Source organism: Leopardus geoffroyi, chromosome C3 (assembly GCF_018350155.1).
Source record: "Leopardus geoffroyi isolate Oge1 chromosome C3, O.geoffroyi_Oge1_pat1.0, whole genome shotgun sequence".
In the NCBI taxonomy this organism is placed as follows: domain Eukaryota; kingdom Metazoa; phylum Chordata; class Mammalia; order Carnivora; family Felidae; genus Leopardus; species Leopardus geoffroyi.
The window spans coordinates 18,004,467-18,018,654 of NC_059338.1; positions in this window are offsets into that span (position 1 = coordinate 18,004,467).

A 14,188-nucleotide genomic window follows, 5' to 3' on the forward strand; every position below is an offset into this window, starting at 1 on the left:
AGAAGAACCTTAAATGCATATTACTAAGTTAAATAAGGCAATCTGAAAGGCTACATACTGTATGATTCCAGTTATATGATGTTTTGGAAAAAGTAAAACTATAAAGACAGTAAAAAGAGCCCTGGTTATGAAGGGGGGAAGGATGACTAGGTGGACAGAGGGCTTTTAGGGCAGTGAAAATGTTCTGTATGATGTCATAGTGATAGATATACAATTTGTAGTTTCCATTGTCAAGCTCTAATAAGCAGCTTTCACAGAGCAAAGGTTGCTAATTCCCCATCCTTAAATATGGGCTGAGTGTATTGACTTGCTTCCAAAGTCCAGAATATGAAAATGAGAAGGGTAAAAACACAGCTAATTTTACTGTGAATAACCTTGGCAATCACTACCTCAGCCAGTTGATACAGTTTACTATCAACAGATAAAAGTCCTATTGATAGCATGTACCTTTCATACGACAGAATGAGAACAGCATTTCATCTTTGTGGTATTCTACCTTCCCCCAAATTATAATCCTTGTCTACTCATGAGAACACTATAATCCTTGTCTATTCATGAGAAAACAAAATCCAGCAAAACCAAGTTGAGAGACATTCTATAAAACACTCCATCAGTATGCCTTAAAACCATCAAGATTATCCAAGGCAAAGAAAATCTAGGAAGCTGTCAAAAACTAGAAGAGGTTCATCAGATATGAGATTGATGAGTAAATATATTAAGTTAATAAATGACTTAAATATACTATGGTGAAGGATCCTGGAAAAGAGAAAGATCATTAAAGAAATCTAGTGCAATAAGAATAAATCATGGATTTACTTAACAGTAAATAATAATAATAATAATAATAGGCAGGATAATGAGTACATAAAATGTGATAGATGCACATTTTTGATACAGAAGATAAAAGTAGTAAGCTGCTACCACTTGTGTCATTTATTGAGAAAATAAATAGAATGGAATATATATGTAATCCAATATATATCATATACTTTATTTTATTATTATTTTTATTTTAATATTTATTTATTTATTATTTATTTATTTTATTATTATTTATTTTTGAGACAGAGAGAGAGAGACAGAGCACGAGCAAGCGAGGGACAGAGAGACGGAAACACAGCATCCGAAGCAGGCTCCAGGCTCTGGCTGTCAGCATAGAGTCTGACACAGGGCTTTAACTCGAACCATGAGATCATAACCTGAGCCGAAATCGGATGTTTAACTGACTGAGCCACCCAGGTACCCTTATACCACATATTTTAAACTATAATATACTTTATATAAATTTTAAGACATGAGATACGCTTAAAGACACAAAAAGAGATAGATGATAGATGATAGATAGATGATAGATATTCTATATTTAATGCAAAAGCTACTTGTAGAACAATGAATTTAGGGGAATTTAATCATTTTCAGCTTTATTAAAGTATAGTTGACAAAATAAAAATTATATATTTAAAGAGATGATTATATACATAGAGTTATTAATACATAATCATTTCATGTACTTACTTTTTATTTTTTTGTGAGAACACTTAACTTCTCTCTGAGTAAATTTCAGTCATGTGATTGTCAACCTAATGTGTCATCTTCTTCCATGTGAAAATTGTGTTCCATTCACATACACCTCACTTTCCTTATGTTTGGCCTGGCTAATTCTTTTTCATTTGTTTTATAGCTCAGATGTATCTTCCTTCAGAAAGCCAACCTTGATATCCAGGTTAAATGCCCACACATTTCATTCCTGTAGCATCCAGCATTTTCATTATGATGTTCTATAAAGATATCGCTGGTAAAGTTATCTACACTAATCCTCACTAAAATGTAAAATCACAATGGGGGGAGGGACTGAGTTCAGAACTTAGCAAAGTGCTCATACAAAAAAGCTTCAAGAGTGTATAGATTAAGATTAATGTCAAAATTGCTTTTCTCTTCCTATCAAAATATTAAGAAGGTATTAAGAGGGAAAACATTAAATTTTTAAATAAATATAAGAGGATTTCTGAAATATAATGTGGTTGTAATGTTTTGAAACATAGCTAGGGTCTTAAAAAAAAAAAGCAGTAAGTTCTGGAAGGCACTCAAGTCGGAACAAAAGGCATCAGCAAAGGTAGAGTTGGAAGTATTTGGGAAATAGAATGTTCTCTGTTGTCTTCAAAATTACTCTTACATGATGGAACAAGTGTCCTTAAGTCACTTACAAGGCTGCATATATTATGCAGATATAATTTTATAGCTTTATTTCCAAAAATGTAGAAGGTTACTCTCATGTAATAACCTGTTTTCATTTCCTTCATTTTCCGTGAAGGAAGTAAGGTTCAAAATAGAGGAGACTTCTCTGGCTTCCTAGACTGGTAGTGAGAGATTATTAACTATGAAGACTGCATTCATTTGATCCGTGTCCATGGATATTACAAAGCACTGGTTTTTAAAATTAGTGTATTATCTGCATTTATAAAATACGTTTCCACAAAAATGCATTAATAGTCTCTATATTAATAATGCTTCTTCTAGAGGATAGTGATTTCCTGTTACACTGTATTACTTTATCATGATTCGACGTATTACATTTTTCTCTAAGGGAAATAAAAAATGAAATAGCAAATATTTGGTAAAAAGAAACTGTGTTAAAAATATGTGTCAAAATACACGTCTACATCTGCACTGCTTTGATTTTGGAAATGATATTTCATGGGTTTAATACATATGTCAATAAATTTCAAATTATACATGTCAAGTATGTACATTTTTATTACATTTTTATGCCCATTGTGAATCAGTGAAGCTGGGGAAAAACACATATTTTTCATTCACTATAATTTCACTCAAATCAAATAATAACAAAACCTAAGATATATTTTTCTAATTATCAAAATTGCCCATTTAAGATATGCTTTAATATCTATGATTGTGATATTTTTTTTTATTTATTTTTTTTAACATTTATTTATTTTTGAGACAGAGAGAGACAGACAATGAACGGGGGAGGGGCAGAGAGAGAGAGGGAGACACAGAATCAGAAGCAGGCTCCAGGCTCCGAGCCATCAGCCCAGAGCCCGACGCGGGGCTCGAACTCACGGACCGCGAGATCCTGACCTGAGCTGAAGTCGGACCCTTAACTGACTGAGCCACCCAGGCGCCCCTGTGATATTTTAAAGTAATAAATCTAACTGGCTGAATATTTAGTCTCTTGATTAAACCAATCATTATAATCCACTTTTGTATTTATAAAACTTTATTACATTTATCTCTTTTATTTTTCTTAACTATGTATCTTTTTCCTCATTCATTGGGATCTATTATTTAATGTCTGTGATCTTTTTCCTCTTATTGCTCATATTTATTCCACTTCCATTTGGTTCATTTTTCTCCTCCTAAGATCTCTTCCAATGTTTCAATTTCCTTTGATGCTTTCTGTAGATATAGTGGCTTCTGAAATAGTGTTGCCTGACTAATTAGGGTACCAGGTGGTTGGCTAAATGGCCAAGATAAGTCCCATTCTCCATACTTTGTTCACTGCCTCTATGCCTGGTCAAACACAGAATTGTAATTTCCTGCATTTTTTAAGAGTCAGCCAACTACCCTTTTAGCTGAAAAGATGCAAAGATCTAACAGTGATGAAACTATGGGTTCAATGACAGTGATGGAATAAACTCTGTCTCAGAGGCCGGAAGACAATGCGTATCATTAATTACTTGCAATCTGGAACTATGCTTAGATGTATTTACTTTGCCATCAGATTACGAATCTCTACAGATTCATTTCTATTGTTTATTCTGTGTTTAATCATGACAAATATGACGCATGTAAAAATTGGAATTGATTATATTACATATGAGTCAGAATATTTTTTTCAGTGTTTAGTCCACCTTTGAAATCCTAGCCTTATTTTTCATTTCTGGCATATAGCAATGGTAAGTACCAATTACTATGCTAAGCAGTGGTAGCAGAAAGTTGTGCAAAGTACGTGTCTAGCCAGAAGAATTTCACAGTGTTTTTATGGTACAGTTTGACAATTACAATCCAGTGCTTTATTTGTTAGTCAGAGGTATAAGTACATAACTGGTAGACTTGTCAAAGCAGGATACTTCATACTATCAGTGTTTAACATTGTACATATACTGAAAGTTATATGAAATAATTTCATTTTACATAAAAGAAACAACTCAATATCCATTAATATTGTGGTATATATACATAAAGGATATATGTATATAAAGGAATATGTTACCCGGGACAACACATGAACTATATCTACATATAATATGATTGAACCTTATAAACACAATACTGATAAAAAAACAGCCAGACTCAAAGAATATAAATTATATTATTCAAGTTGTATGAAATTTATAAACAGAAAACACTCAATTTAAAGTCAGAGTATATTATATTTGGGGAGTAAAGAGAGGAAAGTAATTAAAATGGGAAAGAACAGTGTTTTCTAAGGTATTGTTAATAGCCTCTATATTAGTTTTCTATTTATATAAAACAAATAATAAGTTTAAAACAATGCACATTTATTAATTCACAGTTTCTTGGGTCAGGAATCTGGCAGTTTAGCTAGATCTCTACAAAGGGTTAGCCACTATCTCATTGTCATTTGGAGGCTAGTTTGGGAAAGGGATCGCTTCCAGATCACTAATGTTGGTGTATCTAATTTCCTTACAGTTGTAAGGTTTGTGGTAGTTTGCTTCATGAAAGTTTCTAAAACAAGTTTGCTAATGAGATATGACATAATCATGGGAGTGACATTCCATCACTTTTTCCAGGGTCCCTTCCTTAGAAACAAGTCACATATCTTGCCAACACTCAAGGGGAAAGGATTATAAAGATACACATGGTAAAATGAAGGGGCCATTTGGTGGTTACCTCAGGTTTTGTGTGCCACATCATCTGGGTGCTGATTAGATTGGTCAGTTCACATTATTGTAAGTCATTCATTTGAAAACTATTTTATATATTTGCTAGACTCTATGGATACCATAGCAACTATGTAAGACAAGAGGATGTGTTTTAAAAGGAAAGTCTTAATTATCAGCCTGAAGGAATATTAATTATTGCCAAGATATTAAATGGTATATCCTCTTTGTTTTCAATGATAATTAAAGAAAAAGAGCAGATGTAGTGTAACACACTAACGTTCTCAGATTAATTTGAAACAAGTTGATGAGTAGTGTAGTTATTTATGCATAGCTGACCTTCATATAAAATTTCCTCTAAAATGTAAGTCTCATTAACCCAGGTATATTAGTTTTCTGTTGCTATTTAACAACTTACTTCAAATTTGGCAGTTTAAAACAGCATCCATTTATTATCTCACATGTCTGTAGGTCAGAAGTCCAATATGGCATGGCTAGATTATTTACTCATTGTTTCACAAAGTCAAAGTCAAGGGTGAGCTGAGCTCTGGAGTCCCAAAGGAAGAATCTACCTCCAAATTAATTCATATTGTTGGCCCCATTCAGTTCCTTCTGGGTGTTGGATTAATATCCCTGTTTCTATGTTGTTGCTCTCTTCTAGAGGCTGCCTGTCTCCTTCTAAAGGTGTCCTCTCCATCTTCAAGTGAAGCAAAGTACCTCAAATCCCCTCCCACCACCAATCTCACTGACTTCTGTCTTTAAGATATCCTGGGCATGTGTTGTGTTCACACTGATAATCCAGGATAATTTACGCATTATAAAACTGGATGATTAATGACCTTAATTAAATCTTCAAAGTCTCTTTTGCCATGAAAACTAACATAAACAAACATAAGAATAGGGAATGATGGTCGTAGAAAGAAAAATTTGCCTATCACCTAAGCATATTAGCATTTGAATGGAAGTCTAGATCTTGAAATTAGAAGCTTCTTATGTTAATACACTATTTTATTCACAAGACACAATGACTTGTTTTATTTTTGTCTCACAAGACACAATAGCTAAAATCCTATTGTAGGAGGAATCAATGTTATTTTAATATATCGATGCATTTCCTAGTCCTAGTATAGAACATCTACAAACTATTCATATACTTTTCCTTACCAATTAAAACAAAAAAAGCAGTGAGTGGTATCTTTACAGTTCATATTTATACTTTTGGAAATCAGAAAATAACTGTTCTTAAAACAAAGCAGGTATAAAAATATCTGTTTAAAGTTTCTACATGCATTTTCTTTATATATCAAAATACAAAATCTACATCACATTCCATGCATAGGTCAGAATATTATGCAAATAATTTCTCTAAGTAGTTTTGCTGCTGTGGATGCATATCATATATTATATCAGTTAAGCATATAGTATCACATGGTAATACTTTAATAACCTTCTGTATATAGTGCTCGAGTTTAATCAGCTTTTAATTTTTTTTTTCAACGTTTATTTATTTTTGGGACAGAGAGAGACAGAGCATGAACGGGGGAGGGGCAGAGAGAGAGGGAGACACAGAATCGGAAACAGGCTCCAGGCTCTGAGCCATCAGCCCAGAGCCTGACGCGGGGCTCGAACTCACGGACCGCGAGATCGTGACCTGGCTGAAGTCGGACGCTTAACCGACTGCGCCACCCAGGCGCCCCTTAATTAGCTTTTCAAAATCACTGACCTGATTACACAAATTTTCCCCCTTTGTAAATACAAATAAGGTACAATTTCAAATTTAGGAAAACAATTTTTAATGTTCTTAATACACTTACAGAATGTTTTCATTTAGATAGTAATTAAGTTGTTGAGATATTAATTAATTTTAATTGAGATATAATTGCTAAACTGTTATTCAAGGTGGCTGCACCATAACAAAGCCCACTAAAATGTATGGAGAACCAAATTCTCCACATTCTTACCAACATCTATAATTCCCTGTGTGTTTTCTTATAGCCATAATTAAAGGTGTGATGCACTCCAGTTTGGTTTTGATTTTCAAGAAATAATTATTCAGATACTTTGCCAAATTTTTAATTGCTTTTTTCTCTTTTATTATTGAGTTGTAAGAATTTTTTATATATTCTGGATACAAGTCCTACCTAAGACATACCATTTGTAAATCTTTTCTCCCATTGAGTGGGTTGTCTTTTCACTTTCTTGATGGTGTGATCTGAATCACAAAATTTTTTAATTATGAGGAACCTGAGTTTATATATTTTTTTCTTCTATCATTTGTGCTTTGACTGTCCTATCCAAGAAAGCATTGTATAACCCATGGTCAAAAAAATATATTCCCAGTTTTTTTCTAAGATTTTATAATTTTGCCAATCTATGCTCATTTTATGATAATTTTTATGTATATTTTGAGATTGTTTCAACAATGCCCTGTAATTATCCGTAAAAAGTCTTCAGCTTCTTTAAAACCATTATTTCCACTACCACTCCCATCCACCCTCAGTTTGTTCTCTGTATTTAAGAGTCCCTTATGGGTTTGCCTCCCTCTCTGTTTGTAACTAGTTTTTCCCCCTCCCTTCCCCCATGGTCTTCTGTTAAATTTCTCAAGTTCCACATATGAGTGAAAACATATGATATCTGTCTTTCCCTGACTCACTTATTTCACTTAGCATAATACCTTCCAGTTCCATCCATGTTGTTATACTGAGGAGGGCACTTATTGGGATGAGCACTGGGTGTTGTATGTAAGTGCTGAATCATGGGAATCTACCCCCCGACACCAAGAGCACACTGCATACACTGTATGTTAGCTAACTTGACAATAAATTATACTAATTAATTAATTAATTAATGCATACGTACACGCATACATACATACATACATACATACATACATACTGGCACTCAGATTGGCCACTGCAGGAAAAAAAAGTTACTTCCTAATATTTGTTCTTTTTGTTGTCATTATAAATGAAAGTGTTTTCTTAATTTCCTTTTTAGATTGTTCATTCATAGTGCATGAAGTTTCAATGGATTCACGTATGTTGATCTTGCATCCTGAATTTTTGTTTAAAATTTTAATTGGTTTATGAATTTTTTAGTAGGATTTTCTATATAAACCATCATATCTTTTGTGAATAGATCTATTCACAAATATCATTTGTGAATTTGCTTCTTCCTTTCCAGTCTCACTATTTTCTTTCTGTATTGCTCTATCTTGAACCACCAGTGCAATGTTTTTTTAACTAGTGGTGAAAGTGGACATTTTTGGCTTGTTCCTAATTTTAGTGGGGAAATCATTCTGTCTTTTGTCATTAATATGTTACCTATAGGTGTTTCTTAGATGCCCCGTGTTAGTTTCAGTTAGTTTCCTTATCTTTCTACATTTTATAGTGTTTTCAATGAAAAGGTGTTAGATTTAAGTCAAATGCTTTTATTGCATGTTATCAATGGTCATGCAGTTTTTGTACTTCCTCTATTAAATTAATTGGTTTTCAGACTATACACTAATCTTACATTCTTGGGATAAATCCTATTTTTTCAATGTATTAACCATTTTATATGTTGTTGTGTTCTGTTTGCTAGTATTTTGTTAAGGGTTTTTGCATCTTTGTCCAGAAGAGATAGTACTCTTTTCTTATGATTATCTTTTTTGTTATCAGGCTAATACTAGCCTTAAAAAAATCAAAAGAGTTCCAATAATCCATTGCTTCTGCATTTATGAAACTTTAGAGATGATTCATATTTACTCTTTTTTAAATGTTTGGCAAACTTCACCAAAGAAGATATATTATCCTTGACTTTTATTTAAGGAGAAACATTTAATTATTAATTCAATGTTTTCTTATAGGTATAGTTAGATTTTCTCTTCATTTCTTATCCAGTTTCAGTGTTTTGTCTTTTTAGAAGTTGTTCATTTATCAAAATCATCTATTTTGGCAAATAGTTGTTTATTGTATTTCATTATGATTTTTTTTTTGCTTCTGCAAAGTTGGTAGATGATTTCTCAAGATACATTACTAATTTTTTTTTTTAATTTTTTTTCTTCAACGTTTATTTATTTTTGGGACAGAGAGAGACAGAGCATGAACGGGGGAGGGGCAGAGAGAGAGGGAGACACAGAATCGGAAACAGGCTCCAGGCTCTGAGCCATCAGCCCAGAGCCTGACGCGGGGCTCGAACTCCCGGACCGCGAGATCGTGACCTGGCTGAAGTCGCACGCTTAACCGACTGCGCCACCCAGGCGCCCCGATACATTACTAATTTAAATTAAATTTTCTATCATTTTGTCTGGTCAGTCTAGTTAATTAATTTTAAATTGTGTGTTTGTGCATGTGTGTGTGTGTGTGTGTGTGTGTGTGTTGTGTGCATGTGCATAGGATTTCTTTGTTGAGTGCTCTAGGACTTACAATATACATTATAACTGCTCAGAATCTGTTTTAGATACATACTAACTTAAGTCTTGTAAGTTATAGAAAACCTACTTCTGTGTGGCTCCACTCTTTTACATGTTATTATTGTTATAAATATTACACCTGTTACAAGCCTGATACATTGTTATAAGTTTTACTTTATATAAACTTACATATCATAATGAAGTGGCAAGAAGAAAGGAAAACAAAGATAGATTTTAGAGTGTTTTATGTAAACTACTTATTTATCATTTCTACTATTCTTTATTTTGTGTATTTATAGATTTGAGTCACCATCTGATGTCACATGTTACAAGCACAGCAACACAATTTACCTCTATTGTTTTATGCAGTATCTCTTAAATCAGTGGAGAGAATAAAGGAGAAGTATATTGCTATACTGTCTCTTAAAATCATCTTCATTAAGATTCTCCGTTCTGTTTGTTCTGTTTTATGTGTATTCTGATTACTTTGTCACTTATTTTCAACTTAAAAAAAAATCCCTGTAGTGTTTCTTCTAGCAACAAATTCATTGAGTGTTGTTTTTGTTTTGTTTTGTTCTGTTCTGTTCTGTTCTGTTTGCCTAAGACTGTCTTTATTTCAGCTTGATTTTTGAAAGGTAGTTTTACTGGATTTGAGATTCAACATTGACTTTTTTTTTCTTTTAGCACTTTCAGTATATCATCCAATGCCTTTAGATCTTTGAAGCTATATTTATAATAGCTGTTTTCAAGTCTTGTCTTCTGCAGGCTATCAAGGACCACTCAACTTCAGCTTCTTTTGCATGCCCATTTTCCCAGAAAAGTGCCATACTTTCCTGTCTCTTTTCATGTCTCATAATTTTCATTAAAAACTAGACACTTAAAAACTCTGTAGAAATACTGAGTATTGTTTCCTATCTCATGTCAGGCTTTCTATAATTTGTCCACTGTTCTATTTGCTTGGTGTCTTAGTTCATCACATTTTGCAGAGCAACAGTTTTTAATTTTGATGAAGTCCAGTTTATAAATTATTTCTGTAATGGATTGAGACTATGGTCTTGTATCTAAACAGTCATTGCTATATCCAAGGTGATAGAGGTTTTCTCTTGCGTTATCTTCTAGGAATTTTAAGTGTTGCATTTTATACTTAGTTTTGTGAGACATTTCGAGTTATTTTTTGTAAAAGGTATAAAGTCTGCACCACAATTCACTTTTTTGCATGTGGATCTCCAATTGTTCCAGCACCATTTGTAGAAAAGATTATTTTTGCTCCATTATCTTGCCTTTGCTCTTTTGCCAAAGATTAGTTAACTCCATTTGTGTCATTCTGTTTCTAGGCACTCTATTCTGTTGCATTGATGCGTTTATCTACTCCATTGTCCATGTCACATTGTCTCGATTATTGTATTGACTACTTTTGTGAGGTCTATTTAACCCATGTTATGCAGCCTTCTATGTCCCTATTCAGATTTTTTTGTTTTTACCTTCAGCCAGGTTTCCTAGATGTTGCCCCTGTGTCAGCACAGTTTAGCAGTAATCTTCTGATTGGTAAATAAGAGGTTGTGTGTAAGCCTCCTGTGTCAATAAATTTTTCACTATTTGTCATTGGATATGTGTGGCCTGGAGACTACTTTCATATTTCAGGGAGTTTGTGGGTATATTCCTTATTCAGCTAGAGATCAAAGAGTTCATTATAAGTTTTCTTCTGAGAGAGCACAGTCTTCAGCATGAGCACAACCTTCTGAACTACACCAGATAGCTGGGTTAAAAGCAATAGTCCCTTTAATTAATGAATTAATCAATCAATCAATTAATTAATTTTAGCACAATCTTTTTTAACTGTATCTTCCTCTGATCTCATTAACTTCTAACTGATATAACTAGTTGATCGCTTTACCATTTTTATCAAGTTTTGGAATTGTTAATTGTTCCACAATGTAATCCAAATATATTTAGGTCCCTCAGCCAGGATCAGGGGGTGCTCATTTTGGAGGCTTGCCTTGATCCTCCCTGGACAGGACAGAACTTCTTTTCTTTGAAGCAGGAGTTAAGCAACCTAGGGATGGAGTATTTGTCCTTCACCTGTACTCCCTCCCCACGCAGATCTCTTCTATGGAGAAGGAGCTGTGTGTATATGTATGTAAACTGTAGGTTACAGTTGTGTTGCTACCCAGCTTCCACACCTCATTCTCCTCTGTGTAGGTCTTCCACACCACAGAACCTCTGGATTCCACAGAGAGGATTTATTGATGTTCAATAGATGCAAAATCTACCCAGAAGAGCTCTTTTGCCCCAGAATGTTGGAGTAGTTGAGAGCAGACACTCAGTAGTCCAGCCACTGGAATAGTTCTTCACAGGAGAGAGTTGTATCCCCAGCTCTAAATGCCTGGCCTTTCAGTGTTCTTAAAAATTCCCCTAGACTTTGTGGAATGACTGCTGTCAATTTATCGTAAGCCATTTGTCCAACCTGTAGAAACATTGAATAACTGACTTTGCTAATTTTGGACACTTCATTAAAAGTTTCTCTAGTGGAGAGTTTCGTCAAGATCCTCACGCTCTATTTACTGACAAGAAATTTTAAAAAGTAGGATTACTTGATGTTCAACATACAATTGATCCAAAATTTATTTTATGAAAAACTAGTTAGCATAAAGCCTTGATCTTGATAATAATTAAACACTCAAGAAATGTACAGGTATTTTTTTTGTACATAATGGTGAGTATTTAGATTTTTTTTTGAAACACACAAATTATTTAATTTTTCATATTTCTTTAAAGATTTACCCATGTGTTTGTTTGGCATTTAGTATGAACTGGCCAGATGATAACTATTTAATATTTATAGGACAACAGTCTTTATAATTTCAAATATGTTTCTAAATTATATAACAACAGACTGACTTTATCCTAATGGTGAGGACTGCCCTATTCTTTCAGTGAATAATTCTCCTCTCTCTGGACTTCAGAGTTCTATTGTATAGCTCTTCATTTCAAAGATCTACAATCTCTATTGTATTAACACAGGAAGTTATCCATCCAGTGTCACTTTCTACGATATTGCTCTCAGGGAACAGAAAATCATTAATTCAAAAGTAGGATATTAGTTAATATTACTTAAAATTGTAGGGTGATATCTTAAAAATCTCCCTTAAGAGAAGAAAACCTTCACTAACAAAAAAGAATAAAGTACACTGGTAGAAAGATACAGGGGGATTTCTGGGAGGCATGAGGGCTTGCCTGGTAGTCACATAAGTCTTACCTACTCTCTGTACCTGTAAATACCACTTTAAAAATTGATATAAACAATTTTCTATATGAAGATAAATGACTGCTATATCGTGAAGAATTCAACAAGACAAAGAAACAGGTATTTATTAGGTAATTATAGCATGCTAATTCTGATATGATAATTTAAGTTGAGAGAAGTAGGATATGGTGAAGACTGTACTTGAATTTAATGGGGGTAAAAATTTAACTGTAACACCTTGGCCAAATTAATTATGCTTTCTTATTTTAAATTTCCCTATAGGTATGGCAATACTGGTTTTACATCAAGTGGTGTTAAGGATTTGTATAAATATATCTAAAGTGTAATCATAATAATGGTCTATCCCTATTAATCATCAAAACAACACCATGTGAGAGACACTCTTTCCTTATTTTGTAGATGAAGAAGCCAAGATACAAAGAAGGATAGTATGTTATATGGTTATTATGGAATGGATCTAGAACTTGAGTTCAGTCATTCTTATACCAATTCCATTTGTTAATGCACCCTAAATACTATTGTTCTCTGATTTTTAGAGCATAGGTTCTGAAATACTGTTATAGTCCTAATGTCACTTCTCCACTATGACAAGTCTTTTCACTGTGTGAATCTCAGTTCTGTAATCATTATTATTTTTTTCAATGTTTATTTATTTATTTATGAGAGAGAGACACAGAGCATGAGTGGAGGAGGGGCAGAGAGAGAATCCAAAACAGGCTTCAGGCTCTGAGCTGTCAGCACAGCCCCATTAAGAGGCCCATTAAGGCCTCTATATGAACTTTAAGATTTTGGTGGGTGGATGTTGAAATATATTCACTTTGCAGCCACAAAGGCAAGCTGCCTTTGTAAATTCCTTTGCTTATTAAACCTGCCACCTATCAATCTGAAGTGGCCTACCTCTTTCTTCGGTCTTTCCCTGCCCTCTGAGTACAGGAGCCAGGTCCAGACTTTGCCTAAGAAGCTTTTGATATTGCAAACCCAACATTGAAAAGTATATTTGCAAATATACCTATTTTATTGAAGTCTCTTGAACCCAGTTAAAGTTCATGTAGAGACATAATGCTTTATGTTTTCCTATTCATTTATTTATATTTTACAGTTTACAAAGCATTGGCTTCTCCTTTCTAAAAGCGAACTTAAGTTATCAAGAACAATAAAGTGTGTTTCAGTATGAGGGGTGAAAGTCTTCCCTAAGATACTTGTAAAATACTCTTTCTAAGAGGAAGAGGTGAAGAGCATGAATGTATTTTACTTCAAATATCTGGAAATACACCCTGATATTTAGAATTTCATCAGAAGCAAACAAAAACAGTATTTTTTATGATAGTGTTCTAAAAAATAAATACATTTAGATCTATAATCTTATTGCCATACTATTATTTCTACTGACCCGAAGGTGAAGGAACTAAATAATTTCATATAATCTTTGTATATATTTATAATAAAAGTCACTTTATGTGAATACTGAGGAATTATGTTTGCAAATGCTCATAATTCCAAGGTGTTTGCAAAGGTGAGCATTACTTAATTTGTTTTACTATGTACAGTATTTGATTATACTAGTATCCACAATTTATCTATCTTTCTAATGATGATAGACACTAGAATTTTAGAATTTTGCTGTATTATGAATAGCACTGCTATGACATTCTGGCACATGTAATT